The 19,032-nt window shown below is 43.4% G+C and overlaps 1 long non-coding RNA gene across 1 annotated transcript; it reads right to left on the reverse strand.

Annotated features, from left to right (window-relative positions):
• Positions 1-5,034: 5,034 nt before the first annotated feature.
• Positions 5,035-17,942, reverse strand: LOC128786524 (uncharacterized). Its single transcript, XR_008430318.1, has 3 exons — positions 17,810-17,942; positions 15,730-15,927; positions 5,035-5,207 (listed from the first exon to the last, which is right to left on the reverse strand). It is a non-coding gene; the product is annotated as an uncharacterized LOC128786524 (long non-coding RNA).
• Between the last annotated feature and the right edge of the window lie 1,090 nt (positions 17,943-19,032).

The raw sequence follows: 19,032 nt of genomic DNA on the forward strand, positions 1-19,032 counted from the left end.
ACAATCTAAATTTGAGTGAAAGACTTCACACTCTGTGCACATGCAGAAGGGCTGCTAAGTTGATACAAAGCTTTCTGATATTGTACCTACTGGGTTTGAGGCTCTCGGGCATTTAGTGCCTTCCCTCCTTTGCTTCCATGAAAAATTACAATGACTGGGCACTGCTCGTGCAGCTCCACACTGTGCATTTGCTGCTAATGGGTGAATTTAATCCTGCTGGAAATGCAGAGGTGGGCTGACAAGGATGAATCCTGCCAGCATTTCAGCTCCTTTGTGCCTGCTCAGGGGCTTTCCCTAAAATCAGTGACAATCTGCCCACTTCTGTACCTAATTGTCATAAACATGTGAAAACAGACCACAGCATAGTGAGCAATTCTCCCTTCATTATGCCAGTGTGCTTCTCATAGCATAATCATGCTCACACATCATTCTCTTCTCACTGTTTTAATTTTGCAAGTTTAGCTTCTTTTTCCACTAGTAAAGATTAAAAAAAAGAAAAGAAAGAAACAACATAAACCACCACCTTTTGAAGGCTGAGTCTCTCCATGCAGCAGTTGGTGACAAACAGCCCCTGCTGCAGAATCAGACTCTGCAGTAGCCAACACCAGCAGAAATAAAAAGCACATGGTTTGAAAGAAAACTTGGTGCCCATCACAGGCCGCTCCGAGTCTGCACTTCATCAAGGGCCAGTTTTCACTAGGATTATTAGTTAACCAGCCATTTCCTTCCTCACTGGTTTTTAACCATTTATTGTTTATAGAGCAGCCTGGGAAGCTCGCAATAGACACTAAATCATTTCGGAAGCAGCAGGAGTCACTCTACAGGAGTAAGTTAAAGCTCAGCATTTGCCCTTCAGCTGGAAATCATAAATCATCCCTGGAAACATATAGCTGATCCATGAGCTGGAAGACAGGGCACCTTTCCTGCTCCCCATGGAGAGGGCTGCCAACTGCCAACCATCGTTCCAGGTGATGTAAATGCAGACATTTTTGCTAATCTTATGCTAAGTTGGATTTCAGATTTTGCTTTTGCCTGCATAGCCCTTTATTCACTCCTCTCTCTTCTCCCTATCTTTGAAGGTTGCCTGCCCTTGGGAGCCTCTTCCTCTTTTCTCTATCCAAAACCATTTGCATTCTTCCTCAAAATGTTGCTGATACAGTCTCCTATCCAATCATCCCCAGCTTGCCAGGTACTGCACGCTTTTTGAGAAATAAAAATAAAAGCAAATTCAAGATATTAATAAAACTTATGATCCAGAGACAATATTTGCTTTGAATATTGTACAGAGAATTTAAGAAGCTGGGATCTCCCAGTTTTAGGAACTAAAGAACTGTTTTACGTAGTACACTGCCTTTTTTGTAGAACTGTTCAGAAAATGCTGGTCTGAAGTCTGGAGTATTTATTCCAGGACTAGTGAGTACCAGCGGCTGTGCATTAGGTTTTGAAAAGGACAAAGGATGTTTGTAATTTGTATCCAGTTTATTCTGTAAAGCAGCTTTGGATTTAGGAACGAGTCCAGATAAGTTTGTGCACTATGCCGTTTTACAGGACAGCAAAGCCAGTGGCTGACTGACACTCTGAGGGCTGGAGCACTGACTCCTGCACCAGACAGGCTGGTGGAGGTGAGAACAGCCAGGGCTTCCCAGGCTTCCCATTCCCAGTCACTGGAGGCCTGGCCACCTCTCATGGAGAGCAAAGGCAAATACCCAACAGTGGTTTAATATCAATTATCAAAACTCCTCTGTCCTATGGCAAATTGGATTTTCAGAAAAATTTAACTGTTTGTGCTTCCATCTGGTCTGTCTGATGCTGTTAAATTCCGACTCAAAATGAGTCTGTTTTGGAACAGCAGCACTGGTAATAGATACACAGATTCTGTAATGAGATCACCACAGTTAGCAATACAGATGAAGTCCAGCTCCTGAGACCTGAGCCAGCAGAAGGATTGCATGTCAGAGTTGGATTTCCAGGCTCTCTCAAAGCTGAAGTCCTTCTAGCACAATGACCAGCAGTCCCAGAATAGCCTCGTGTTTGCCATCTCTCAACCAGAAACATCTCACTTTGGACAACCTGTGAATAAGTGTGAATCCAAGCCCAGAGCTCTGACCCTGCAGTTTCCAGAAGTGACTCTTTTACTCATCCCCTGCCATGGTCAGGGGTGCTCCTGTGTTCCAAGGGACAGTCCCGGACTCGAGGCTGGAATCCAACCACCTCTCACTCCACTTCCTGCAATCTAGCAATGAGCAAACCTGCCCTTTGCTCTCAGCTCTGCTTTTCTCTTCCATACCAAAAAATCCCAGTATGATCAGCCGTTCCCCCAGCTTAGTGTGAGGAAGGTGAGCACCACCCACCCACACTTCACAAATATTTCTGCCTGCCACTCCAAGAGCTCTGTGCATTTATTCCACCCTGCCTTTTCTCACTGCAGTTCAGAAGAATGCATCTTGCTTAAAAAACCCAAACCAGTCTCATACAGAGAAACCTGACCAAAATCGGCCATGTCACTGCACTTGCCTTTTCCCCAGAGGGGAGGATGCAAAAGCAAACAAAACATGGCAGATGTTTTTCATGGTGTTTAACATGCTGCTGGAAGGGGTTCAGATCCTGTTGTAGTGAGAGCTCAGAAAGCTACAGTGCAGAAGCCAAACACTTCAAGATGAGCTTTTTGTTTTGAAATACTTACAGACTACGCATCACAGAACTATTTTAGGAAAGAACAGATTTCCCTAAGCAAGACAATAATAGAACATTACATTTGGCAGTTACGCTGAAATTGCACTACCTGGAAAGACAGTTCCTTACCTGAAAAAGAGTATCAAAATAATTTGGTTTTTTTTCATCAAAGTGCAGAAAAGATGAAGAATACTACAGCAAAATGCCTTCAGATGGACATACAGGCTGTCCAGCATATACAGATCATTGGAAATATAAGTGGTCTTCATCTTTTCCAATAATTTTGATTTAACTCCTACCTACCTCAGCTTGTTTCTAAATTGCAGTGACACACATGGTTAAATTCTGAGCTTAAAAATACCCTGAGTGAATGAAAAGAAAAAAAACCCACCCACAATTTGTACATGTTGCATTATATATATAATTATATATAATTTGACTTTAGGATGTTGGAATTTGTTTTATCAGAATTTGACACTGTCTACTTGACTCAAACACACAAAAAATGTAATAAAACCACCAAAACTGTCATGCCTATGAGCTTCAAAGCAGCACAAAGCTTGACTATTTTAATACCTTTTTTAATCTTACAGGAACTGCTTACCCATTGATTCAGCCTGTTCACCCAGGATCATTCTATCACTGTTGCTTTGAGTTTTAATGCATTTCTCTCTATACAGTAATTAAAAAAAAATAGATGCAACACAAAATTTCATGACCTCTGCTTAAGGCTTCAGAGCTTCCGCGTGCTCGTTGTAGCGCAGCTCTTTAAAAATGTATCTTGTTAATGAGAAAGCAGTAGCCTGCTGGCCAGAACAGGTCTGCAAAGGTGTGGGGCAGTTCAATAAGGGAAAAATTCTCTCCTAAGGAAAGCATGGACAGAAACTGCTTCATACTTCTGGTCTCAAGGTTTTGATTCAAGCACAGTGTCACAAGCAATGTACATCCAACTGCTCCTCCCGGTCGGGGCTCTTATGTCCCCAGGGAGGGAATGCTCACCCTGGGAGATGGGCAGTAGTTGCCTGGTGCCTCTTACACAGGGCCCCATTAGGAAAATACAACAAAAACTCCTTGGCAAACGTGGAGCCATGTCCAACCTGTGACGGGAATATCCTGGAATGGTGCCTGCGACACTGGGGACATGACTGGAGTGGGCACCCCTACAATAATGACATGAGCTGTGGCAAAATTTTCCCAGAGGAGAGACAAATCCCATTCTTGTTGTACCAACATTCCCCACAGCAAAGTGCAATTCCAGAATAGAAACCATTCCATGCCAAAGCAACAACACTCAACACATTGTGAAACAAGTCGCCAAAGCCCAGGATGTTACTTAAATACAATAAGATTTTTTAAATTTTGCTCATTATGTACCTTCTCTTACTGATGCCTTTAGATTTTGAATGTTCCATTGAAGCAGCGTGCTTCAACAAATCCCAGAGAAAAACTTGCACTTTCGGGGCCCAGAGCACTTTTAAAAAGAGCTGACGAAGGAGGCAAAGGATGGGTCTTTGTTTGGAGATCTGAAAACCATTTATTTATTGGCACCAAGAGGGTCTAGGGACAAAGATGCAGCAGGGTGGAGGGCACGGGGTTAAATACAGGAAAAAGGGGTGGCTCTGAGGGTCAAGGACCAATGGGAACAGGGAAAAGTGGTGCAGGGGAGGGACAGCAAACTAGGGGAATCAATAGGATAACAGGGGCAGAACACTCTGACAAACTGTGGCCAGTGGGGATCAGGAGACAGGAGAAGATTCTGGGGGAATACAAACATGGTAAAAGGGGGCTGAACAGGGGTGACATCAACTGAGTAAACCAATGAAACTTTAACATGTGCCCACAGAGGCCTATGGGAGGGAGGCTCTTCTCACCCTAACCTTGGAGAGGTGTTTCTCCTTGCTTCTTTCTGCCCCTCCAGGGCTGAAGTGTTGTAGCTCCAGTGGCAGGCCTTTGAGCCTCCATATTCCATCTTTTCTCTGGGAACAGTGAGGGAGAAAATCTTGCCCTTTCTTCCTTTTTCTTTCCTGGAAGAAAATGTGCCTTCTCTCCAGGTCATATATTGCATAAGCTATTTTGGAAATTGTATAAGATGGTTTGGAAATCAACAGGCAGATCTACAGTAGCATTCAGGTTCCTTCTTCATGTTGAATTTAGGATTACAGGGATCCAGGTATAATTTCATTTAAAAAAATTAAAAGGAGCAAAGATAAGCAGTCAAAATTAGTATGCAAAGTAGAAGCTGTATTTTTTTTTTCTGTGCAAATATTAATTTTACAGAAAATAAGTAGAAGCAGTGTTCTTAATAAAACAGTTTTTCCTTTTAACCAAAGACTATTAAAACAAAAAGCTCTGTGAAAAAAAGAATCCTAACCAAATATGTCTGACAAAATATCCAAGTCTTTCTTCTTTCCTTGCTTCTCCTCCTTCCTCCACCTCGTTTTCTCTCCTTTAAGTGAATTGTTTTATTTTCTGTTCTTCCGTTGTCACATCTGGGGGGCCATTAGTCTTGTTCCCTTCAGTATATTTTAGACAACCTGGCAGAAGATGTATTGCAAACAAATTAAGATCCAGAAAAGCAACGTGAAAGGCTAAAACAAGTTACTGCAAATCCGGTAAGATCTGGGACAGAAACTGGAGTCAGAGCTGGTGCTTGGGGGCAGCTCTGTGGGTGCAGGGTCAGGTCTTTGTTGGTCCCCTACCTTACCTGGGGCAGGTTCACCATCCCCTGTGTCACCAGGGGCTCTGTCCACCCACCCTGTCACCCACCCAGGGCCTCCAGGCTCTGTTTGGAGCAAGAAGTAGCACATATCCTTATGCCCACTCAGCAGGAGCAGCTCCTTAAAGTGAGAGTTGTTAAAATAAGCATTTATGTATCTGTTCTCTCCTTTTGACTCCAAATATAGTTTAGGAATACACACAGAGGACAGGATATCTGCAGGTGGGTGGAAGTGTCTGCATCATCTTCTTGGTCAGCAGTGCCCAAAGGTGGCTGCCAGCCTGAGCTGCTCAGCAGGCTGGAGAGGATTATTAACACATCCAGGGCAAAATGTAGAAAAAAGCTTTTTTTTCCCTCCTGTCCATGATGCCTTCCTAAGTACCAGGAGAGTGGGAACATGTTAAAGAGACTGTGTTGTACCAAGTGTCATGTGGCATCATTAAATTGCAGATGTGCCAGCAGATAATTTAGATAAAAGACCAAGAGTCATATAAGAATTATCAGCCATGACTCCAAGGGTGACAGGTTGATTCCACAGTTTCCTAGGAGGCTGCATCCATGAACTCCAAACACCCTTTTTATTTTTTACCCTCCCACTCGGCAACCTTCAGAAACAGGAGTTTAGGTCTCTTTTAAATTGATGTGCTACAAAGGAAACAAAAGAAAGCCTCAAGGGGAAGATATTGGCTTCAGCTATGTGATCCAGGTTTTTACATTGCTATTGTCTGCCCAGTTCTGAGAAAAATAAATCCCTTTTATCCTCCAATTCCCTACCTAATCAAAACTAGGCCATTTTACCCAAATAGCCAAGCCATGTTGCTTAACACCCACACTGATTTCACCCCCTGGGAGTCAGATCTGAGAGATTTTCCTTTAAAGGACTAGTCAGAAATGACAGTAATTTGTAATTTGGCTGTTGCTGCTTGTATGAAGCTTTGTCTTTGTCACAAAATGTTACTCTTCCCATAAGGAAAACGAGTGGTACAGCAGCATGAGCCCAGACAAGCATCCAGGAGCCTTCAGGTCTGGAACAGCCTCCCTTAAAGGAAAAATGGATCCACTCTCACCTTTGGTTGTTTTTGGCAGTGCTAGCAATGTCTTTGTCAAACACTAGGCTAAAAATATAATTCAGAACCTGCAACTGTATTCTTTTATTTCTCAAGGTTTTTTTTTCCCCTAAGTGCATGCATAGACATAGGAAAGCAAAACCAACAGATGAAACAAGAGCATTACTGAAAATGATTGCACAGGAATCTTGGTTAATGAGCTTGTAGCACACCTTACTTTCTTGGCTTAGCATCTCATTACTACATCAGATCCCTTTTGCTTTAAAACGCCAATAATTCCCAAAATTCATGTGAACATCTCTTGTGCCTGAGCAGCAGAGTCACCACTGGGGTTGCTGTGGCAAACAAGCTGTTCTATCAGCCAGGAAAGGAAAGTGCTCTGTAAACACCAAGTAATTCCTCAGATGACTAACAATGTTAGAGCAAGGTGAAAACCTGAAGTAGCTTTACCCAGTGAAATGCAGCCAAACTCCATTTCTACAGTAAATGGAGATCTGTGACTGCAGCACACTCAAATTTATTACTTTTTCCAGGAGCTACTCTTTATAGATTAAAATGCAGATTTTCATTTCACTCACACTGGAGCGCAGGTCAAGAGAGGGGATTCTACTCCTCTGCTGAGACCTCACCTGCAGTGCTGTGTCCAGCCTGGGTCCAGCACAGGAAGGACATGGAACTGTTGATGTGAGGCCAGAGGAGGCCTCCAAGCTGATCAGAGGGATGGAGCAGCTCTCATTGAAGAAAGGCTGAGAGATTTGGGGTTGTTCAGCTTGGAGAAGGCTTGGGGGTGACTTAACTGTGTCCTTCAGTACCTCAAGTGAGCCAACAAGAAAGATGGAAAAGGATTATTCACAAGGGCCTGGAGTGACAGGACAAGGGGGAATGGCTTCAAACTGAGAGAAATTAGGTTTATATTGGATATTAGGAATGAGTTCTTCCCTATGAGAGTGCTTAGGCACTGGCAACAGGTTGCCCAGAGAAGTCAGATGCCCCTGGATCCCTGGAAATGTTCAAGGCTGGGTTGGATGAGGCTCTGAGCAACCTGGTATAAGGGAAGGTGTCCCTGCCCACCTTTGGGAGATTGGAACCAGATGAGCTTTAATGTCCCTTCCAACTCAGGCCATTCTATGATTCTGTGAAATACAAACCCACTGGAGTGACTTCAGTGACATTATCCTGACTGCCTTAACCTGGACTGTAATCATTCTCTTCACACCACCACAGCTGCATCTCACACTGTGTCACTGGAACTTACCACACCCATACATGTACCTTACACTTTTAAAAAGGTCTTTGACAAATAATCTTTTTACCCCACTGCAATAAAGCCACTCCAGAATTTTGAAGACACTCAACTTTCCAGTCAACCTGTTAGATGCCCTTTCTGAATGTTGAAATAGGTGACTCCTAACAGCATGGTATGTATGAGAACATTGGGTAGAATCTGTTTTCTGCTCATTTTTTGAGAGGGTTTTTCTTCATCACACCTTTTCTCACCTGAGTAACTGTATGCCATGCAAATGCTCTGCCTGTGGGTTCACAGGGCAAAATAAAGTCAGTGTGCTACATTTCACAGCCAAAATAACTAAATGGTGATTGATAAAATCCTCATCCAAGAGACTATTTCTGACAGGTCCCCGAGGGCTGCATATTGGGCCTATGCTGCTCAGTATCACTGCCCATGGTTTAGGGAGGAAAAATAACAGATCCAAGTAACCAACAGTGATATGTCGCACATGATCTATGACACACATACATGCAGTGACACAGGAATTAGTAGGAGAATAAATAACAACAATGCCTAGCCAAGTAAAGACAAAGAAAGGCAACTGCTAGTGTTCTATTGAATTCATAGCTAAAGGAAGCTATGAATTTCCAGCCAAGTGGCTGAGAAAAGATCCTGCTGCTTCTCTTTGTCAGAGAGGGGATCAGCTGTCCACTGCTGTGCTGTGCTTAACTCTTACCCCAAAGCCTGGAGGCACCAAAACCAAGGGAGAATGTGGATTTGACAGCCTGGTCAAAGAGTGAGAAAACCAGATAAGTTTTCTCAGGACCGACTTGTGAGACTTTAGGGAGTTGTAGAGAAATGATGATAACTTGTTATTATAAACAACCTGCAGGTGGTGTTTTCCTACTCTCTGTTTTCCTGTTTTTCTCAAAGATTGTTTATAAGAAAGGTGTTTTTGTTGATTAGCCAATTAGGTGAAATGTATTGATTAACTGACCAATCTGGTCTGTCTGTATCAGAACAGTCTATAAAAAGAGAGGTTTTTGCAGTAAAGCTGCTGCTGTGCAAACCAGGCTTCTGGTGAGTCTCTGCCGTTTCTTACTCAACAACAAAAGGAGAACTTCAGAGCAGCCAACCAGGCAAAGGAGATCAAGTGAGGAGACTGGTGGGTGGTAGATAAAAGAGGAGAAATCCCAGGAAGAGAAGAGAGACTTTTCATAGCTCCATCAGAAGGTCAAAGGGGACACTGAAGCAAATGGTGTTACCAGATTAGGATTTTTTAAAATTAGTATTCATAAACAAAACAAAGCAGATTTTTTCCCATCATTAAATTAAAAATATGATTACTTTAGTTTTTTTCTATTGCTGAGAAAATGTTTGCAATTAATTTCATTAGCCCATTCCTGGTCATCAGAAGCTTCTTCTGATGGCTGTGCCTGTTTAAAGGCTGCATCCAAGCATTACAATACATAGTTTATTGCATGAAATATTCCATATAAACCTCCCAGTCTGCTGTAGACTATCAGACATGTTAAAACTAGCTCTCAACCTTAATTTATTAACAGCCTTATCCTCACTATAGTTACACAAAAAGTTAATTTTTGTCTTTCTAGTGGCTGTCATTTCTCACTGCAGAATAAATGATGCCTCAGCTTCTTAAAAACCTAAATGTGTTTCTGATACTGTTCCCATAAACTTTAACCATTAACATTGGAAATAATTTAATATACCAAAGTTTCACAGTCTTGTTACCTCATTACAGTTGTTCCTCAGCATCACAGAGCTGCTAAGGCATTTCTCATCACTAGATAATTTTCAGGCTACTTCTCCCAATTTTATAGATGACAAAGCAGAAAGCTGCATAGCTTATGTAAATCACTGTACACCTAATGTCCCACCAAAAGTCTGCCCCTGAATCACAAATCAAACACCAGCCCTGCCACGCCTCACTCTCTCCCATCTTAATGTGTAGTAGGAAAACACAGAATTATAGAATCATTAGGTTTGGGAGGGACCTCTGGAGATCATCCAGTCCAACCTCCTGCCAAGTCAGGATCACCTGGAGCAGGTGACACAGGAACACATCCAGGTGAGTTTAGGATGTCTCCAGAGAGGGAGACTCCATGACCTTTCTTGGCAGCTTTCCCAGTGCTCTGCCACCCTCAACATAAAGATGCTCTCCTTCATGTTGAGTGAAACTTCTTGTGGCTTAGTTTATGGCCATAAACTAACCACAAAATGAAGGTATGTCCACGTGTCTGATCACAGACATTTATCCTCTTTACCTTTTCTCAGCACACCAAACAGCCACAAATCAAAGGGCCCTTTATGACCCATTTCTAGGGTCAGGAATGCAAAGTTCAGACCTTTCATAGTTCAAAGAGAGAGAGAGAGCACACATGTGCAAGCTGGCATGTACACATGCCCAGACAGGATTTGAATAATGCACATTGCATGGATTCCCAGAACCAGGGAATGCACATTGCACAGACTCCCAGAACCAGTCTAGCAGACCTCTGTATCTGCTAGATACAACTTCAGCTATGTTCATCCTACTCCTTATGGTGTTTGTTCAGGGAGACAGAAGCTGTTTTGTGAAAGACAGAACACAGCTGAAAACCTCCAGGATGCCTTGAATGGTCTTTCCTCAGCTGGTAAGAGGTGGGCAGAGCATCAGAGTTGTGGAAACTGGCATGGCTTAGAGACATCATGTGTGGCACAAGCAGGGGCTGAGCCTGCGCTCCCAAAGTGCCCTTGGATCCACCTCCTTGCCCCAACTATTCCAGGGAGCACCATTGCCTGGAGTCCTCTGCCCTGCACAGCACAACACCCTTTCTGGCCTTACCAAATGCCAATGCCAGCCAAAGTCAGTCTGGCCAAATTAAAATTTCTTTGTTTTCTCATTGTAAAAGCACACTTTGAGCTTTCCACCCAATTTACATGTACTCTTCCTCTCCAGCTCTTTAAACTTTGCAGCTACAAGACCAAAATTTCCCTAATATTTCCTTGCATGTCTTTTCACTGGTCTTAAATGCTAATGTATTGTATAACTGCTGTTTGCCATAGGACCCTTTACATTATTTAAAGGCTGTCAGTCAGGTGTGAACCTTTCCATTGATTTACCATTCACTTCTCATCCTCTCCTGGATGCATTAGGCAGCTGCAGCCCGCCACTGGTATTGAAGAATAACAATTCTATTTGTTTGAACCTGACTTAGAGCTGCCCGCTTTTGCAGCCCATATAATTCTCCTTACTGTGGTTTGTGTGACATTAATGACAAAATAAATAATTCAGCATGGTTTTCACCCAAATGTAGCCTTGTCAGAGACTAATATACAATCTTTGCTAGCTTATTTAACAAAACAAGCCCCTGAATGATGCTTTTAAAGGCTGAAGCTCTCATTTTAATGGAATTTGGTGGCAAAACTCCCCCAAGACCCAGAGGTAACAAACAGGAACAATCTTCCCACTCTTGCTCCTGCCAACCCACCCTGTCATTTAGTCCTGGTATTTATGCTCTGCACTCACCCAGTAGGTCTGTGCCTTCTTACCCTGCACATCTTGGGCTGGCTTTTTATGGAGCTGCACTTTACTTGCAGGGGCCATAAAATGAAGCTGAACAGCACCAGAGATGTCTGCACAGGGTAATTAGGAGAAAAGAGAACACTTAGTTCCTTAATGAGACCTGACAGTGAGGCTTCAGGAATGAAACCACTCCTCTTACTGCTCTCAGGGTGGTGGGTTTAGTAACACACCAAGGCACTTTAAGCATTTCATGAGGGCTGCTTGGCTACAGGAGCTCTATAACAGAATCACTATTAAAAAAAATCACTAATTTTTTGGACATTCATAAGAAAGTTTCCAGTACCTTCACTGAGGCCAGGATATGCTTCTCAGTACCCACTCCCTCAGTCCCTCTACAGCATGCTTTTTCTCCATTTCTCATACACTCATTCCTATTTGTCCTGTGTTCATTAATGCTGTCCTCGAGCTGCTGTGCTAAAACTTGCATCAATAGCTGTAGAAGTTATGCATAAATGAACATTCCTACCAAGAAATCTTGCACCTTTCCCTTAAAGCAGTGCTGCTTTCCCTCAAAAGTGTATTAGTTCCAAAATTATCTCAGGGTTGACTTGGGACTAAGGCCCTTAATTCCTCATGACTTTATGTTCACCTCCTTTTCTTCTTTTTCCAGGAAAACCACTTAGTTTTTCTGTAAGCAACACATTCAGAGACAGCATATATATCATACCAAATTATTCTCCCCTGGAGCAAGGTCAATTTGATATTCAGATTCGCTTCTCATTCATCCTGGCACTGCGAAGTGATTTGGTTTTCTTTCAACTTCAATTTACCTAAACTATGGGTATCTGATTTTTGATTTTGCAGACTAGACTGCTATTCAGGGTGGTTTTTTCCTCATGTCCATGGAGTCAATTTTTCCTGTCACGCAACTGCAGCTTCTATTTGCAAAGACCACAGTGTGCATTGGGTAGTTGATTAAATAAAGCCTAATGAATTCTCATGGAGAGAGGAATCATTAAAGTTTGTGATTTCAAAAGAATTCATTTCCTATTTCATTTAAAATAGGACGGTAATGAATAGGTGATACATTCCAAAGTATATTCTAAGGAAAATGACTAATGGTTCCCTTGGAGCTGGAAACTATGCTCCAGAAAAGGGATGCAACTGGCCCCAAAAGCAACTGTGATTATGAAGGAGTGAGAGACAAGCAGTGCATCCTTTTGGGTCTTCATCCCCAGCTATAGCACACTGACCACAAAGTTTCTGACAACCCAGGTCCCTTGGCAGCCCACACCTCCCTTGGGAATCCCTCACAGCCCCACTCCACCACGCTTTAGCCCCTTCCTTGTTCTCTCTGCATGAATCCTAACCCTAAAAATAACCATAACTCAATCATAACCATAAAGTAACTCCTGTATCCTCTTGCAAAGAGGTGTTTCCAAAAACCACTGGCTTCTTAACAGAAATAGGCTGGTTTAAAGTCCTGATTGGCTAAAGAGTGGTGTTAGTTCAGAGGCTATTGAGTTATTAAGCCAAAAGCTAGAGTTTATCACGAAGAGCCATAGTGCTGAATGACACTAAGGTTACCTGCTCAGTAGCATTTTTATTCACATCAGAGACATCAGCACAACCAGGAAGGAGCAGACAGAGGGGCCTAGAAAATTCCCTTAAAATCAAGGAAACTGACACAGTCAGGATATCAGCACTGGTCTCATAATGCATCTGATATAGAAACAAAAATCAAAGTGGCCTTTTTGTATAAATGATCCAAGAATAACACTGCATCCAGCAGAGAACACCTGATGGCACAGTGGAGCTCTTGCAAAGTGTTTTACTCCTGCCTATACACACAGTTTGCAGCTTGATTTGCTCAGTACCAGCTTTAGTTTAGCTGTTAATTTAGTCTGAATTGCATGCAATACTTACAGAAGCATACATGTGATTGACACAAATACAAATTAATTACTCAGATCTAGGGGTATGACAATGACACCAGGAAATGAACTCTCAGGAGCTTTAAAAGAGGAGAAAAAAAATTAAAAAAGAAAAAAAAAAAAAAAAAGCAATCATTGTTGCCTTTTATTTGAGTTCCTGATACTTTCAGCTTCTAAAAACATTACCTCAGTTAACTCTCTGCACTAAACTTTTTTATGGCAGGAATAAAGTTCTTTTTTTACAAATAAAAAAGTATTCATCCTGACATAGCAGCCCTACTATCATATTAAAGGCATCTCCCAGGGTAGAGCTATTCCAGATTAGAGAGAATTTTCATTGGAACCAGAGGCTGGATTGCACTTTTCATTTCCAAGCACCACAGCAGACAGGAGCAGCTGGCTGGGATCCTTCAGGAGCAGTGCTGTGCTGGTAAGTGGATTGACTGCACTCAGCAATGCAGCAATTCCCAGTGATCCCATACACTGCAGCTCAGCAAACAGTGCCCAGTGCTGATCTCGTTTGGCATGCACTGTGGGCGCTGCTGAATTCCCCTCACACCTTGGTCCCCCCAACAAAGGGAGGGAGAGGTGGAGCTCACTGCAGGTGCTGGCTCCTTGCAGCAATGACTATTTTGCTCCTCTAAAACAATCACTGGGGGGTTTTGAAGGCTGAAATCTGCTGTGACTTAAGCCTGACAACGAGAAGCGTTTTGCTGCTTTGCTCGCAGCTCTCCCACCCTGCTGAGACATCAGCACCCCACATTTTCCTCTTCATGCCTCAATTTCCCTTGCTCATCAGCTATGGGGCTGGAGAGGATGGTGATGCTTTTCAAGTGCTTGTGCCAGCTTGATCACAAAGATCAGGGTGACTCAGTGACGGTGTGGAAAAGTTTGGCTCCTTTGAGAAGATGCTCTTTAAGCCCAGCATCCCTGGCACCAGCTGAGTAATGAAATGCTCACAATGGAATGCTAGTGTCCCACAGCACTGCTGTGGCAAACGGGGCACAACCCCCACACTCTCCAGCAGAGTCAAGAGTCAATCCTGCTGCCAAACCCATGCACAATCTCCTTCCACCTCAGAGACACTTGGGGTGGCTTTGTCAGCACAGCACAACAGTAGCATGAATAAACACAGATAGTGTCAAGGACAGCAAAGAGCAACCAGCACAGCCAGCCCTGCTCTAAATGCTGCCAGAGTACTTATAACCTGAGTATTCTGTCCAGGGAGCTGCAGCCTAATTTAGGCTCCTTTTTTCCTGCTTACTTTCCTTTCCTCAAACACATGATAGTTTTCTATCATTAATCTTCAGACTATCATACTTCCAGTGTCCTGAACTTGTATTTCTCTTTATAGGCCCAAGCTGTCCTCCTAGTGCATGGAGCAGCTGACCTGGTCACCTTTCCTGACAACACTGACAGCTCCACAGGATCAGGCCCATGACAAGGAGTACATCATTCCCAGGTGTGTGTCTGTGCACACACTCGAACAAGGTTCATAGAAGTGGTTTCACACAAGAGGCTGCCCAGCTCCAGCTGTATCCTCCCATCTTGATTTCAGAGTGATTTCCAGAATTATTCCTACTCTTTCAGTCATTTTCACCAGACTGGAAGTCGGTCCTGCTCCGCACACGTGATTGTGATGCTCTTTTTATCCTCCCCAAGCTCAGCCAGTGCAGTTCTTGTGCCCTGGCACAGACACTAAATCCAGGGGGATTTTAGGAAATTAACTGGCAGCCATGAGGCAATGGGAAAGGACTTCTCAGCAAAATCAGCACCAGATCTGAAGCAACATTGAAGTCCTGACAGGAGCAGGTACACTAAACAGAGTTAAGTGGAATGCTGCAGGATGGCATTTTGTTAATTAAAAAAAAAAAAAAAAAAAGCAGAGTTTACTGAGTGAAACCACTGACCCTTGCTGGCACTGGAATGGGAAAAATTATCAAAATGTTTTCATTTTGTATTTCAAATTATAACTCAAGCCTAAGGAAAGGTATTAAAAAATCAGGTATTGAAAAAGCCTCAACACTACCAACAAAAATCAAGGACTTTTTGTTTTGCTTGCTAAGAAATAATTCAATTACTCACCCAGCACTAACATGAGGGCAAAGAACTGGAGCGTTCCCTGCCATTGGCACAGGGGAGATTTGGGTGGGTAATTCCATTAGCACTCTGGAAGTCCCTTCACATAAATCTTTGTGGCAATATTGAGGAAATGAGGCATTAATAATATAAGAAATTTGGTTCCTTAGCTCCACTTGAGGATCTCAAGCAAGGACATCTCAGGTTTCCCACCTCTGCCAGGCACAGCTTGGGCATCCCTAAATCTTCACATAGGGTCAGTGCCTGGGCTGCACTACAGTGGTTTACAGGTCTCAGAGTGGCCCTGCAAGAAAGGAAATGCAAACCCTTGCAAGTGACAAGAAACACAAATGCCATTTCCTCAGCATTCACAAATTCGGATGCTCTCATAAGCTGTGCATGAACTTACACAGTTAAAAGGAAGAGAAGGGGTTAAGCATTCAGGAGTGAGCACATCTGCTCCGCGCAGCGAAGGCACAAAGCTTTTGACTCTGCAACATCCTCACCAAGTAATTCTGTGAAGGCTTTTGGTATCGCAGCCATTGTTTCATCTCCTTATCGGCAGCACACACCGCAGCCGGCTCTGCAGCGCTTCCCAGAGAGGCTCCCCCGGGATGCTCGGGAGGTTCACACACACACAGCCTCAGCAGGATGAAAGTGCTCCCAGCCTCTGCCCATCTTCCTGCACGCTCTCTCTCTGCAGACTTGCACAATGAGGAGAAAAGGAACAGGTTTTGAAGTTAGGAAAATAGTACGGCTGCTGGGAAAAAAAAAAAGAAAAAAAAAAAAAAAAAAAGGAAAAAGGGAAAAAGCTGGATGCTGTTCCTGTGGTGAGGAGTCTTCCCAGGAAAGCTCTGTCTCTTGGCCTGCTAGACCTACAGAGAGATAGGACTGCCAGATAAAACACTTCATGTTTCCCAGCATCTGCTGCTACATAATCGCACCAAGCTTGTTTAAAATTGAAATCACAAATTATTCCAAATATTGGTCTTACTTAAAAAAGACAACCTCTCTCCAGTGCCTCAAAGGGTGAATAAAATAGCAACTACCTAAATGACAGACACCTACTTTCCTGCAATTTCTGTGTGCAAGGCCACAAGGTCTACCTCCCACGGGAAGACAGGAGTTCAGCAGACTGCAGCTGAAGGAAAGGACAGCAGACAGCCAGGGCTAAAGGACAGGGACCACAGAACCCTGCACATATTCTCTTCTTCAGTACCTGGAAGGACATTTTTTTCCTAATTGTGAAGGGAAAGGAATGTTGTGGTAGATGAGTTTTTGGTTCTACAATGCACTCTCTCTCTTTTTTTTTTTCAAAGATAGTGGGAGGAAAAAACAGACCAAAATAGCAAGTTTAGTTCTTGGTGTCTCTTCCTTCTGACCTACCAATGCTCCTCACTTATGACTTCCACAATTTCAAGTGAATTTCTGATTGTGCTTCAATCCTTCAAGAGAACTTTAAGGGAAGATACACCTGGACAGCTGGATCACAGATCCAGCACTGTTCTGCTGGCCTGCTTATTTTAAACTTTGATCCTCTTCTCAGTGTGAGATGCAAAAGTAGTTAACAAAGGAAAATTTCTCTCCCCTCCCAGACAAATCCTCAGCTCTTTCCTGCTGGCTGGATATGAGTCCACATCTCAACCTGGCAGGCACAACTTCCCCCATGTTGTGCTACCATCCCTGCACTAAGCCAAGCAACTGAAAGAAAAATTGGCATAATGCACTCTTTTTCTATTCAGCAAAGTTTGGGGGTTGAGACATGTGAGCGTTTATTTTTGCCTTCCCAGTGCTACTACTGCTTGGGAAGAAAAGCTTTGCAATAAGCTCAGCCTTTGCAGGAGGCCCAGAAGATGCAACTGAAGCTTTCATGGTCCATCTTTCCCTCTCCTAACCATACCTTCACAGACATGGATTAACACAAGTCCAGCAGCAATTACAGGGCCTTGCCTTCACACAGGAGACATGCAAGTGCTCTGGCTGCAGCTGTCCTGGCCCCAGCTTGGCTAAAGGCTTGGCTAGATCTGGTTTGAGCAGTGCTGTGCCTCTCACCAAACACCCAGAGCTCTGTTAGAGCAGAAGATGGAGCAGCTCATGCCACCCCAGAGCCTCCTCTCTCAACATGTTTATCACTTGGGGCTTTATAAACCATTTTTGCGCTATGTTGGCAGCTCAAGAATTTAATTGCGTGTTTCATGATATTGGGTGGTGGTTTTAATGAAATCTGCTGCTCCTGGGGAATGAAGGGATCCCAGTGTTCATACAAAACCAATTAAGTGTTCTAATTGCACCTGAAACCTGAGAACACCCAGCAAGAAAATCCTCAAGGATGGAAATCTGAAGGTAAATAAAAAGACCCTCTCCCTTCCCTGTGCAATTTTTGTGTAAGAAAATGCTCTCAGGGTTTTCAAATTAATGACATGGGAAGCCTGAGTCACACATACAAAGCTTCAGTTTATAAACACTAATATTAATACAGAACCAGCTGGCAGAGAGAGAAAATAACAATGGCTTTAAGCATTAATAATGGCTTCTTTTTCTACTAATACTAAGATTAAAGCACTTGGAAGCAGTTAAAACACATACCTTGTCAGCAGCCATTGGAAGCAGGGTGACACGAGGCAGTTTAACAGCCAGGCAGAATTACCAGTTGCATCCCTTGGACATTGCTATATTGCCAGGGTGTGAATTCAGCAGGATTCAGGATTACAGGGCAGCTCTGGAGTACCTGCACTAGAAGAAAAACACACCTGAAGTTTAAATGACAACTAGAGCACTGTGAGTTATATCAAGTTTAGCTCTGGAAATTAATATCCTACCCTTTCCTAAATCTTGGAGCCTAGGAGTCAGTAAGGAATAAAACCTGCAGTATTTATGATTTAATGGGAAAGGGTTTGTTTTCACAATTCCAGCTGGCTTGCAGAGGCAGGGAATAAGGATGGCCAGAGTCTCATATTCTAACTGTAAATGATGATTCCTTTCCCCCATTGTTTTCTGTTCATTAAATTCAAGCTGAAAAGGCAGTTTTCCTTATATTTACACACCCACACAGTTAATTGGAAGTAAAAGGATGTCTGTTTATGGCCAGGAGTGCTACCCCTGTTTGGGAGAAACAGGCTATTGTGCAAAATTCATGTAATTGGTTTCCATAGCCCAAAGCATATCAGGAATAATTTCTTATAGCAGAGGAGTAGATTTATGCTGAAGTGTCCCTTGAAATTTCTCATTCAAAGGCTGATGGCTCTAATGATTGCCTTCAAATTGCTACCAGTAAAAGTCTATTCAAAAATGAAATTCAGCGTGCAATTTCACAAGCAGCTGTACGCTGCCAGCCTTCAGCCCCTAATCTAATCTGGGCTCTAATTTCTCTTTGTGTAGATTTGCAATGTACACTGGTTTGATCTTAATAAGGCCATTAGCACAAGGAGATTTGCTCAGGTCTACAAGCGCCTGCAGAAGGAGATCCTGGGTGCTGTCGGCTGGCACTGGGCCAGTGCAATCCCTCACTGTGTCATTCTGGAATAAAGGGATACTTGGATTTTCCCTCTTCCTAGCAGCCCTCTGGCTGACTCCAGAACACAACCTTAGTCCCAGCTCAGCCCGGCCTGTGCCTAGATGGGCATGCTGAGCCAGAATGGGGAGCTGCTCCCAAGGCCTGGGAGAGCCTCCCTCTCCCCAGGCAGTCAGCATTTCTTCTGATGCATTCCCTGCTGACCCAGAGCGACCTTGATGGCAGTGCAGGAGTGAATTCCCTGCTCTTCCATTCCTCCTTCCCTTGGGGATGAGCCACCCACATTCTGCACAAGGAG

The sequence above is a fragment of the Vidua chalybeata genome, chromosome 3, assembly GCF_026979565.1.
Source record: "Vidua chalybeata isolate OUT-0048 chromosome 3, bVidCha1 merged haplotype, whole genome shotgun sequence".
In the NCBI taxonomy this organism is placed as follows: domain Eukaryota; kingdom Metazoa; phylum Chordata; class Aves; order Passeriformes; family Viduidae; genus Vidua; species Vidua chalybeata.